This window comes from Microcaecilia unicolor, chromosome 1 (genome assembly GCF_901765095.1).
Source record: "Microcaecilia unicolor chromosome 1, aMicUni1.1, whole genome shotgun sequence".
NCBI lineage: Eukaryota > Metazoa > Chordata > Amphibia > Gymnophiona > Siphonopidae > Microcaecilia > Microcaecilia unicolor.
This window is the reverse complement of record NC_044031.1, coordinates 129,851,970-129,864,675: the sequence shown is the minus strand read 5'-3', so window position 1 is coordinate 129,864,675 and position 12,706 is coordinate 129,851,970. Positions and strand designations below refer to the sequence as shown.

The following is a 12,706-nucleotide window of genomic DNA, read 5'->3' as shown; positions in this document are numbered from 1 at the left end:
CTTACAACTCATTTATCTATTGTTTGAATAAGCTGATACCACAAGAAAAATGTCCATAGTACCAACTCATTTTCCTGGCAGTTTACTACATCAGCCCCTTAGGGTGAAACCTTGAAGAAAGGTACTGCTGGTTTCAAATTTCAAACTTGTACTACTACAGTCCCATAATATGTATGCCATCAAATGCCCAATATAGGTGCTGTAAGGTTCTGAACAAATATGGCTATTGTGACAAAGCAAGCCCCAGAGATTCCCCAGTGAAGCAGTTGAGCCCAGAACTACGGGTCCCACAAGCCCTTGCAAGAATGCGTGAGGAGAGTAGTCCTAAAAAGATGGAATGGATTCCCAGTCCCAGCAGGGGGAGCAATGGCTCGAGGCAGGGTGAGCCTGTTACTCCCTTCCCCACTAGAGGGTGAGGGAAGGATGAAGCTCAGTTTCCCTGGCTTCGCCATCAGTATATAACTCCCCCCAGCTGTGAGAAGGGGAGAGCAGATTTCCTGTAGGCTCTCAGTCACCAGGAGAGAGGGAAGACGAATGGAGAGAGAGAGCTCCCATGTGAAGGAAGGAATTAGCCTGCCACAGGGAGAGGAGCCAGCTACCATGGAGAATTCAAAGGTTGCCCTGCCCAGCACTTGAAGGCAGTGGAGGAGGCCACACCGGGCATGGTGCTGAGAGGTGGGAGAAACTACCAACCCTGCTCTTTACAGGGTTCCCTCTGTGCTGTGAAAAAGGTAGGTGATTTGTGGTATTGGTTTGATGTGCAAAGACTGTCCAATGAAGATTTGTTCTGAACTGTTGTGCTATATTGGAAGTGTGCTGAACTCTTACTAAACCCTTATGAAGGAGGGGGAAGGGAAAGCTAATGCCCTAATAGAAGACCTGAGGTCTTGAGGAGCTGAGCGTTTGCTGAGGGATTTTGGGACCTAGACTGTACCTTTTTTTTTTCTTTTGAAGATTATCTTATGAGGACTGTACCTTTTTCTTTTGAAGACTATATTATGAGGGCTCTACCTTTTGTTTTGAAGAAAATATTATGATTTTTGGTATGAACTTGCCTTGATAATAAAATACTTTGGCCCTGAATCCCAGTATCAGCAGCATTCTGTCCTGGAGCCCTCCACCCAAGAGGAGGAAGCGGACCCCCCTTTACACTATGAAGTTTGGATAGTTTGAAATTTCATATAAAAACATCTTCAGTACTGCCAAAATAAAAGCTCTGTGAATAAGAGAAAAATTACATACAAAGATTCCTACACGTTTAAGAATACAGTCTCATCCAAAAGCTTTTTTAGATAGACAAATAAAAAACATGTGCTAAGAGCAACACAAATTGTAGTAGTGAAGTTGTCTATTTTTCCTCACTTTTCAATCGGGCATAACGTGTTTATTTATTGCGCAGTTTAGATTTGAAATAGAAACCAATCTCTTTGGTTACACCAGGACAACCTATGTCATATAGATGGTTACAGGTATGTACTGTAAGTCACGGTTCTTACTATAATATCACTTTTGTAGGTATTTTGGGACCCACTTTGGGTGTTTATGAGTAGAGCATAAATTTGTGTAATGTAAGATGTGTTTTGTGCTTCAAAATGTTAGGGTTAATATGTAATTCACCTGTTCCACTTTTTTATACGGATTTTAGTCTCTTATCTGTTTTTTTTTTGTGTCCACACTACTTGTACATTTTAATTTAATTGATCAGCTATTCTAACTTGTATTTTTTGGCCTTCTTTTAGATGTATTTTTAGACCCCTGATGCAGACCATTAGGCCAAAACACGGTCTGTGTCGGGTCCTGCGTCATTTTAATAAAGTTTAATATTTGTACTGCACACCCTTTGGTTTGGAGTTTTGTTGATTCTCCACCTCTCCTTTGACTCTTTAGCACATTTAATTATCTTTGCAAATGACTGTACATTACTTAGATTTATATATATATACTAACCAATATTAAAAATACGCAGGTTAATGTGTATTAACTAGATTGTTAACATAGCATATACCAACTAATGGAATGTAAATGCAAATATACTGAAGCGAGAGTATTCATTTTAGTGCAACTGCAGTGCACTCTGCAAATCATTAGGTCTTGCTTCTATTTTCCTCTGTGCTAATAGACCAGTAGTTTGAGACGGAAGGAAGGAAACGCCCTCCTGAAAGGCATCACTGTCCGCCCAACAACCCCATCCATCGTAAGAGCCCACTCCAGGGACTAGCAATGCTAACACCATTCCTGGGAACAACTCTACTTGCTACAAGTACAAGTATACAGTGATATGGAAAAGCTTTTGCCCCCCCCCCCCCCTCCCGATTTCCCCTATTATTGCATATATGTCACATGGAATGGCTTCTGATCTTTAAACAATATGTAATATTAGACACAGGGAACCCGAGTAAACACAACACAGGTTCTACATTATTACATCATTTATTTAAAGAACAACGTTATCCAACACCCAGATCAATCATGTGAAAAAGTAACTGCCCCCTTACTCAATCAACCATTTGACCAAATTTAATTGTTAAATAGATTCAGCTGATTGAACACAGCCAGGCTTCATTTCAGCCAGCCCTGTTGAATCCAAACCTCACTATAGAACAGTGGCGTAGCCAGAATGTAATTTTTGGGTGGGCCAGTGGGTAGGTTGGGTGGGCATGCATTTCTTCGTCCCTTCTCTACCCCCCCCCCATGAACTTTAAAAGTTAAATACTATAAATTTGAACCCCTCCCCACCCCGACATCCCATCTGAGCCCCCCTGCACGACCCAGTCCCCACCTGCCTACCAGCTCCACGATCGAAGAGCAGACGACCCTTGTCTTCCATCTGGCATCGAGTCTTAAAAAAAAAAAAAAAAAAGAGAAACGCCTCACGTCTGCTGTGTACTGCTGTAAAGCAAGCAGCAAATCGTCTCGTCGGTCCTTCCTTCACTGTGTCCCGCCCTCTGATGTAACTTCCTATTTCCGCAAGGGCGGGCACAGTGAAGGAAGGACCAGCGACGAGACGATTTGCTGCTTGCTTTACAGCAGTGCACAGCAGACGCGAGGCGTTTCTCCGGGCTTTTTTTTTTTTTAAGACTCGATGCCGGATGGAAGACGAGGGTCGTCTGCTCGTCGATCGTGGAGCTGGTAGGCAGGTGGGGACTGCAGCGCCAGCAGAGCATCCCCCTCCCCACCTGCTCACACCCGGGGCTGGGCGGGCCTGGAGGGAAACTGGCTGGGCCTGGGCCCATCCAGGCCCACCCGTGGCTACACCCCTGCTATAGAATCTTACTATGAAACTGAAGTAGTCACCACAGGGTTTCTACAAGAACACTACGTCATAATAAAAGAAAATTCCAGAAAAGATGAGAAAAAATGTTGCTGAAATATATCAGCCTGGAAAGGGTTACAAAGTCATTTCCAAAGCTCTGGACTTCACCAAACCACATTAAGAGCAATTATCTCCAAATGGAGAAGACTTGGAACAGTGGTGAATTTTCCCAGTAGCCGCCGGCCTGCCAGAATTACTCCAAGGGCACAGCAATAAATCATCCAGAAAGTCACCAAACATTTGAGAACATCATTCTAAGAACTGAAGGCTTCTTTAGTCTCAGCCAAAGTCACTGTTCATGACTGCACAATAAGAGAGAGACTCGGCAAAAATAGGATTTATTTGGAGAGTAGCAAGGCAGAAACCATTGTTGCCCAGGAGTAAAATCAGTGCTCATGTCACATTTGCAAAAACACCTGAATGATCACTGAGTCTTTTGGGATAATGTTCTATGGACAGATGAGTCAAAGTGGAACTCTTTGGGAAAACAGGTCCCATTGCATCTGCTGTAAAGCAAATACGTGGAACCCCCCTCCCCCACACACACTTTTCTCTTGAAATAAGTTTCCTTAGTGATACTTTGTTGTTTAACATTTGTTTATGCTGTACCATTGGATTCATTAGCCTATCCATTTGTTATTATCATCAGTGGTTGAGACATCTTGTTTGACTCCTGAAGCAGGTGCAGTTTGCGCCAAAATGCAGGACTGTGTCAAGTCCTTTGAATAAACCTACTGAGTTTTTTTTTTTTTTTAATAAACCTCCTGTTTGGAAATATATTTGGTCTACCCCTACTTTTTCTTTTTTCACAGTTTTGTGGTTTGATGTTAGGGGCATACTTCTATTTGTAGGATCCAAGATGGCCGCCTGACCAGACGAGAGCTCCAGAAGCTTACCTTTGAGGATTTGCGATACGGAGCGCTCCCCAGGTACAATGGGGAAGAGAAAAGGTAAAACTGCTGCTCCTACCTCCTCGAGCGCAGTTAATGTACCCACCATGTCGCAATCCACACTCGAGAGCTTCGGAATCCGCCCACCGGGAACGCCGGTTCAAACTTCTAGAAGTTCCATAACGCTATCTTTGGAACACAGTACTGAGGGAGCTACATTGAGCCCCCCTTCCGGTTTGACCCCTCCGCAACCTGGAAGGAGCAGCGGAGCTGAGAGAGGGCCGTATGAGGGAGCGTCCGGAGTTGGCGACTTTCCAACGGCTGCGGGAGGACCAGCCCTCGCCTCTACTCCAGGTACTATAACAACAGAAGGGGGATATTTACCCCTAGGCATAATCCATGGAGATTTCTCCCCTGGATTAGGAAGAGGTTCGTCAAAACCTGAAAAAGTCACTATGGACACTCTCTGGGAGGCCATCCAAGGGGTAAACACATCTCTACAGCAGATATTGAATTATGCCCAGACTGAAATAAGTCAATTAAAATTTACTAATGCACAGATATCCACTAAGGTTGAAAATTATGACTCTGAATTAAAATCAATGCAATCTACTGTGGTTTCTGTAATTAAGGAAAATAATGCCCAGGCACGTAAAATGGAGTATATTGAAAATCAGCTTAGAAAGAATAACTTAAGATTTTTGAACTTTCCTTCATCTTCGTTTATTTCACCTATTGAACTTTTGAAAAAGTATTTCTTAGAGATTCTGGATATTCCTTCAGAAAGTCACCCTCCAGTGACTAGAACACAGTATTTAAAAAAAGCTTCGCATTTAACAAATGGAACACCAGAACAACCGCAAAATCTTAATTTAACTGATTTTCTTGAAAGGTCTGAAATTACAGACCGAGCTAAATTGCTTGTAACTTTTGCACTGGAGTCGGATAAAAACTTGATATTGCGAACTTATTTCCGGAAAATGAATGCCATCTTTATGGGAGCTAAAATTCAGATCTTTCCAGATCTAGCGAAAGAACTTTAATTAGAAGGAAAGAGTTGATGGTTTTTAAACCAAAAATTCTTTCACTCGGTGGAACTTTTTTGTTAAATTTCCTTGTAAGTGTTTGATTTCTTTGCATGGAGTTAATTACCTTTTTTCTTCACCCAAAAGATTACAAGAATTTATTACTGCTAGAGAGAATGTAAAGGATACCCCTGAAATGGTAACTTCTAGTTAAAAATACTGTCTAGGCTGTATGTTCCTAAATTCCTTCTGGTCAATGTGACTTATTATATAATGTTTATTTCTGTTATGTATTTAGATACGTGGGTTTATTTCCTGCTCTTGGATCCACTTATTGTGGACAAATTATTTTGATTTTTTTTTTTCTTTTTATTATTAGGTTTACTGTATTATATAGAATATTGTGAATTCCAAAGCATTGTGATGTAAATGTCATCTTATGTGATAATATTAAATTAATAAAAGAAAAATTAAAAAAAAATACTTCTATTTGTAAAGCAAACACAGCATTACAAAGTAAGAACATCATATCAACAGTCAAACATGGTATGGGTAGTGTCATAAGTGATGATGTGGGGATGCATTGCTGCCTCAGGACCTGAAAAAACTTGTCATTATTGAAGGAACCATGAATTCTGCACTGTACCGAAGGTTCTTAAGGAGAATGTCCAGTCATCTGTCTGTGAGCAGAAGCGAAGTGCAATTTGTTATGCAGAAAGACAAAGAACCAAAACACAAAAAGCATGTCGTACATCTGAATGGCTGAGGAGAAAACCAAATTAAAGTCTAGTCAAAGTCCTGACTTCTTGAGTCCCAATAGAGATTTTGTAGCAGGACCTGAAACAAGCAGTTTATGCACAAAAAAACCCCCCAAGAAAATGTCTGAATTAAAGCAGTTCTGTAAAGAGTGGGCTAAGATTTCTCAGCAGCGATGTGGAATGACATATCAAATTATAGGAAGTGTTGGTTGCAATTATTGCTGCTAAAGGTGGTGAAACCAGTTATTAATTTATGGGGCAGTTACTTTTTCACATGGGTGATATGAATGTTGGATAAATTTGTTCTTTAAATGACATAATAATGTATAAATTGTGTTATGTATTTACTCAGGTTCTCGTTGTCTAATATTACATTTTGTTTAAAGATAAGAAACCATTCAGTGTGACATATATGTAATAATAGGTGATATCGGGAAGGGGGGAGGAACACGTTCACATTAATGAAACATATGCAGTCTGTATGTGTATACGTTTACCAAAACTCAAATGGGTTATTTTCTAAAAGATTATTTCCACAGGTAAAGCACTATTTTAACTGTTTAAGTTACTTTAAATATTATCTTCTTTATGGTAATTGGGCAGATCTCCTACACTCAATATATTAAGGGAGGTGCATTTAATTCTGACCACCTCCTCCTTGAATTACATGATCTCTCTTCTCAATATAGAGCTGTATACAGATAGGGCAACTCCAAGCACTTTAGGTTTGTCTAAAAACAAAAGCCCCCAAAATTATTAGCTACAATGTGTAACTTCTATACTATGAACCTTTCCTTCTCAAATCTTGAATGCCCAGAGAGAAAGTGGGATGGTTAACAAAGTCAATAAAAGATTAATATGGAAAAGAGAACAGTAGGTCAAAACTATTATTCTACGGAAAGCAAAACGCAAAAGTGCATGTAAAGTACAGGCTGAGACATGCTAATGCACTGAAGCATCTCAGGGAACTTGATTTTGTAAATTAGATAAGACTTTCAGGTCAGCAAAAAGGATGTCATGTCCTCTGCCAGAATGGGGCATATATAAACTCAATGAGAGCAAAAGCAGGTCATGTCCACTTTTTGCATTATTTCAGCTATGCACCAATTCATAACCTCTACTGCATATTCCCTTTTTTTGGAATGTGCAATACTACTTTACATTTTTTTTCTGTAAATCGGTAAGCTATGCTTCTGCATCTTCTGTAGTACATGAAGCACTTGTAATAAATAAACACATTGCTGCCATCCACAGACCATCACTGCCTATAGGATACAATTCCTTATCCAAGACAGTTTTTGCCATCTTCCTATATTGTATTGCACTCTCATGGGTCACTGAGCATGCAAGATCACCTTTTAAGTTCAAATTCAGCACTCTCTCCCTATGTACAACTTCAGGCTCCTACAATATTTATTTATATTTCTTATTCACTTCTCTTATTTATAATGCTTGGAGTAAAAAGTCTAGAAAATGTGAATAACTAAAGCCAAACGACTGAAAATAAACAAAATGAATTGTCTTTCAATGGACATCCAAAAAAAATAAATAAAAAATACAGTCATTTCTTTAAATGCTCCATTGTGATGTCACTGGCAGTAATGGGAAAAAAAATAATCCAAATAGCTAATGCTAGTATGGCAGTTACCAGAACATGAGACCTTTTAAATCCCTGTTTCATTTCTGGGAACAATGCAATCATTAACCTGCTGTACACACTAAGTCAAAAGAAAAAGCAAGCAGCCTCCCATGCAGACCTGGCTACATGAGTGCCTGCATTTGTGTCACTACTGGTAGTCATTACCATAGTTGCAGCCTCCCAAACAGATCCTGTACTTGATGTGCTCTCGCTTCACATTTTTGCAGTTAGGATCCTTGTTCTTATCTCAGATCTATTTTTTTTTTAATCTTTGTATTCAGCTTCTTCATAGTCCTTTGGGCTTCATCTGAATCAGCTAGGTATGGGGATCTGGTGCCCTCAGTCTTCATTTGCAGCTATCAAACAATTTCCTTCCACCCTTCTCCTTATTTCATATCCCTACCAACTCATTTGACCCAGTCATCGTAGTGACAAATTCTTGGCCAGGGCCCATGCACCAGGGCTCTTTCTGGAGCTGCATCATCATGGGCCCTATATCTAGATACTAGGCATCACTGCTCTTCAATTAATGTGATTTTTTCCTGTCCCCAGTGAGCATGAATACTGTCTCCATAGCATCCCCAGCCACAGCAGAAGACCAGGCTTGGGAATCAAAAGCACAACCCTCTACATGCTGGTACACAGTGTTGCACTGAGCCAGTGTGGGAACCTGCCAGCCCTATCCTATGCTTTCTTATTTATTCAGTCATTTTATTCCAATTAATATTCTACATTTTCTAAGGAGGCACAAAATGGATTCCATTAAAACAAACAATAGAAGCATTCATAAAAAATACAACATAAAAGACACTGCTCATGGCATCACAAGAAAAATATTTTCTGACATTGCTTCTGTGCATACCTGCTAGGAGCCTGATATCACAATTCTGAATTCTAGAACTTCCTTTCCACTAAAAAAAAAGATTGTTTCTTGGCCACTATTACTATCTGCAATGCATCTAAATGTGTGTATCATATTTACTCAGCCTTTTGTTTCCAATACAATATACGTATTTTGATTCTTGAGTCTCATCTCATACAGCTTCTGGTGCAAACCCCATACCATTTTGATAACTTTTCTTTGGACCACCTCCACTCTATCTATAGATGTTTGACCTCCACAATTAGACAAAATACTTCAAATCAATTCTCCTCCATGATCCAAAAACCAGTATAATCATTTCCTTTTCTCTACTACCTATACCTCTCCCTTTGTACCCTAACATTTTTCCTGTTTTGGCCACTGCATTTTTGCATTGTTTTGCTATTTTCAAATCAAGCAATCAAGAACTCCATGAGCTTTCTTAGATCCTTTCTCACACTGTCTACTCCCTGCCCTGAGGTCAGGGCCTGCTCTTCCACTAGGCAGAGCAGACAACCACCTTAAAGTACAACAATTTTAGGGCTTTGCTATGCATGAGCACACAGGGCTCTGCCCTGATACACTACTGGCAAGTATCCCAAATCTCAGTCAGCAGAGCATGTGTTCCAAAGCGTTTGATCACCTTAATTTCAAATGTTTTGTATCCTGGTGTACGCCCATGTACTCATAAGAAATCATTTTCAAATAGAAACCTACACAGAAGGAAATGGCAAAATATCCTGTAGTATCCTAATGCTTACAGTGGCCTGAGAAATCGGGGAACTGGGTTCAATTCCCATTGCAGCTCCTTGTGACTCTGGGCAAGTCACTTAACTGTCCATTGCTCCAGGTACAAAATAAAAATGTAAGCTGCTTGACTGTAACCACAGAAAGGCAGTATATCAAATCCCATCCTCTTATGATGCAAGTTCTGCAAGCACATATGAAGAGACTCTACAGCTACCAGATAAAGGAAAGGCACAGTGCCGTAGCGAGGGTGCCTGACTCCCGGGGCGGGTCGCCGCTGCGAACCCCCCCCCCTGGGTGCAGGGCACGGCGCCCCCCCTCTGGAGCGCCCCCCCCCCCCAAAACGCACCCTACCTTGCAGCGGGGGGCAGGCGGGAGGGCCGATCCGCCCCCAGTGCATGTCACTGGGAGCTGCGTCGGCTCTTCTGCTTCCCTGCTCTGCCTCGGTACAGGAAGTAACCTGTTCCGGGGCAGAAAGAGCAGAGAACCAGCGAGCCGACGCCCCCCCAGCGCGTGCACCCGGGGCGGACTGCCCCACCGCCCCCCTTCCTACGCCACTGGAAAGGCATTCAAAAGTTTTGATCCTCTATGAATATAGTATTCATGATTCAATGCAAAACAATGAAATAAAAATAAGTCACAACTTTTTAAGAATGAATCTTCACAGACATACAATAATGTTACAGAGAAAAATTGAACGGCAGCTTGGTAGATGAATATTTCTCAGAGGAAGATCACTTCTTAACATCACAATCAAGGTACTTAAAAGGGAACTTCATGTTTATACAAGAAACACAAATATTTGAAAGTAAGACGATCAAATGGTTTGAAAAAAGATACAAAAGGATTTCATAAGGACATTGGCTTTCTCAGATGTGATATCAAAGAAGAAACTTACATGATTTCAAAAGCTTTTGTACAATATTATCCTGATATTTCTTATTTTTATTAGATCTGTACCCCGCGCTTTCCCACTCATGGCAGGCTCAATGCGGCTTACATGGGGCAATGGAGGGTTAAGTGACTTGCCCAGAGTCACAAGGAGCTGCCTGTGCCTGAAGTGGGAATTGAACTCAGTTCCTCAGTTCCCCAGGACCAAAGTCCACCACCCTACCCACTAGGCCACTCCTCCACTCCACTTATGCAGATCTAGTAAAGGAATTCAATCTAAGAATCCCATGATTCAAATGTAATTTACAGTATTAAATTCGTATATGTTCAGTGTATGATTTTTGCATATTACATATAAGGATGATTTTTAAATGATTTTACACAAGTAAAACTGTTGGCTGACAATTGCACTTTGTTGTCCATGTTGTAAAAGGGTGTATCAGAGGAGGGAAGGGGCCAGCAAACATGCAGAGATTTCATTTTGAAATTCCTTTTTTATTTATAGTGTCAATTTTACAACTGCAGTAAAAGGAGGTATAAATGATCTTTTTATAACCAGGCAAGCCACTGATTTTCTAAATTAACTCCTATAAGAACAGCAAAATCTCAGCATCACTAGTGTCCTCTGTTTTTACAGGCTTGTTCTTGGAGTATGGGATTTTCTCCTTCTCTGCATCACTTTTCCTACTTCTAGTCCCCATCCCTCTCCTCAGTCATAATTACGCAATGGAACACACTACTACTACTACTACTAGGCAAGTAAGTGCATTTCTGCTCCCCTGTCCTTGCCCTGATCTCCAAACTCCTTTCGCCCTCCACTTTCCTTATTCCACTTCCCCACTATCCCCTCATCTCTTCTACTCAACTAGACGGTAGCAAAAAAAACAGCTTACTTTCTGGCTTGTCATCTGCTGTCAATCTATACTTCCGTTTTAGTCATTTCTTCATTCCCAAAGGACATGTATACCTTGAGCAGCTGACCCTTTCTCCCAACCCTAGTTACAGCCCTGCCCTTCCTGACATTCCTAATATCAAAAATCCTTCTCTCTCTGGTACACAAAATCCAATGCAAAAATATCTTTTTTTAGGGGAAGGCTATGGAACATTTTTTGATATTTTAAAGAAAGAGCTTCCACGGACCACAAGATAAGTGCGAGTGCATTTGTTTATTATATCAGTAGCACTGGTTACTAGTTTTATGTGCATAAGATAATTCACAGTTAATCACAGGTGACGGGAGGTTTTCATCACCTGACCAGCACATAAAAAATATTCATAAAAGTATTACCCGATGAATGAAGTGCTGATCCACCAAGCAGCGATGTTATCATTTGCAGCTAAGAGTGGCAAAATCTGAGGGTAATCATCATAAAAAAATCTTTTTATTTTACTAGCAACCTTTGCTTGAATTTGTTTTTAAACAACAATTTGAAGATTGGCAATTTCATGTCCTGGTTTGGATATTTTTGCTTCCTCACATTCCAGAACTGACCATAAGAACCTCTCTTCTCTCCCCAAAATTAGAAAAAACAATCATCTGAACATGTCAACAAAACTATTTTTATAAGTTATACTACAAATCTACATATTTGGGTGGTGGTGTGGGGGGGGGGGGGGGGGGGGGGAGGTTGCTCACGAGCTCTGAGCAACATGGACGCATAGAGATTGAGCTCCGCTTCTTGCATTCCAAATTCCTTTATCATAAACTCCAAATCCACTTTCTAAATTTGTTACACTCATTTCTGCTGATTATGGCCTTGGCCAAACACAACAAGCAGGATTCACAGTCTCAGAACCAGGGCATTAAACGCTCAAAACATAAACTGCTGTTGCCCTGCAAGTCTAGGACTGACCCACAAGAGAAGGTCTTGATGAGCATGATCATGCAAGAATTGTTGCAGGTAAAAGGCCTCATAAAAGACAATAAGGAGACCTTAACGGAACTAAAGGAAGAGGTAACTCATAATAAACAACAGCTCTCCTCTCATTTGTCCAGCTGTGATATGGTGGATAAAATCAACAACGCTCATGATGCCCAGTTACAGGCTATACCAAAAATAATAAGGAGACTGGACAACCTTGAGCACAATCTCGAGAACCTGAACAAATGGTCTAGATCAGGGGTAGGCAACTCCGGTCCTCGAGAGCCGCAGGCAGGTCAGGTTTTCAGGATATCCACAATGAATATGCAGGAGATAGATATGCAAACACTGCCTCCATGGTATGCAAATCTATCTCATGCATATGCATTGTGGATATCCTGAAAACCTGACCTGCCTGCGGCTCTCGAGAACCGGAGTTGCCTACCCCTGGTCTAGATGCAACAATATTAAAAGTTTGGGCCTATCAGAGAAGTGCAAAGGTTCCGATATGTTCCAAATCCTCAGCCGTTGGCTGACTCAAACTTTGCAGCTTTCCTTCTCATCACCCATTCAATATGAGAGAGTGCCCAGGTCGCCATCTTTTCTACTCCAAGGCGCCACAAGGCCACGTCCAATAAACAGCAGAATTATTACGTTATCAGCACGCAATTCAAATTCTACAACTGGCTAAATCCAAAGCACCTTTGAAATATTTATTT

The 12,706-nt window shown here is 41.0% G+C and overlaps 1 protein-coding gene and 1 long non-coding RNA gene across 5 annotated transcripts in view; one reads left to right on the top strand and one right to left on the bottom strand.

Moving 5' to 3' along the window:
* The window catches only part of AKAP9 (A-kinase anchoring protein 9), a 547,514-nt gene that overhangs the window by 168,589 nt on the left and 366,219 nt on the right, over positions 1-12,706 (bottom strand). The window lies entirely within an intron of this gene.
* Positions 1-12,706, top strand: part of LOC115468452 — a 144,472-nt gene that overhangs the window by 50,852 nt on the left and 80,914 nt on the right. The gene's annotated exons all lie outside the window — the stretch shown is intronic.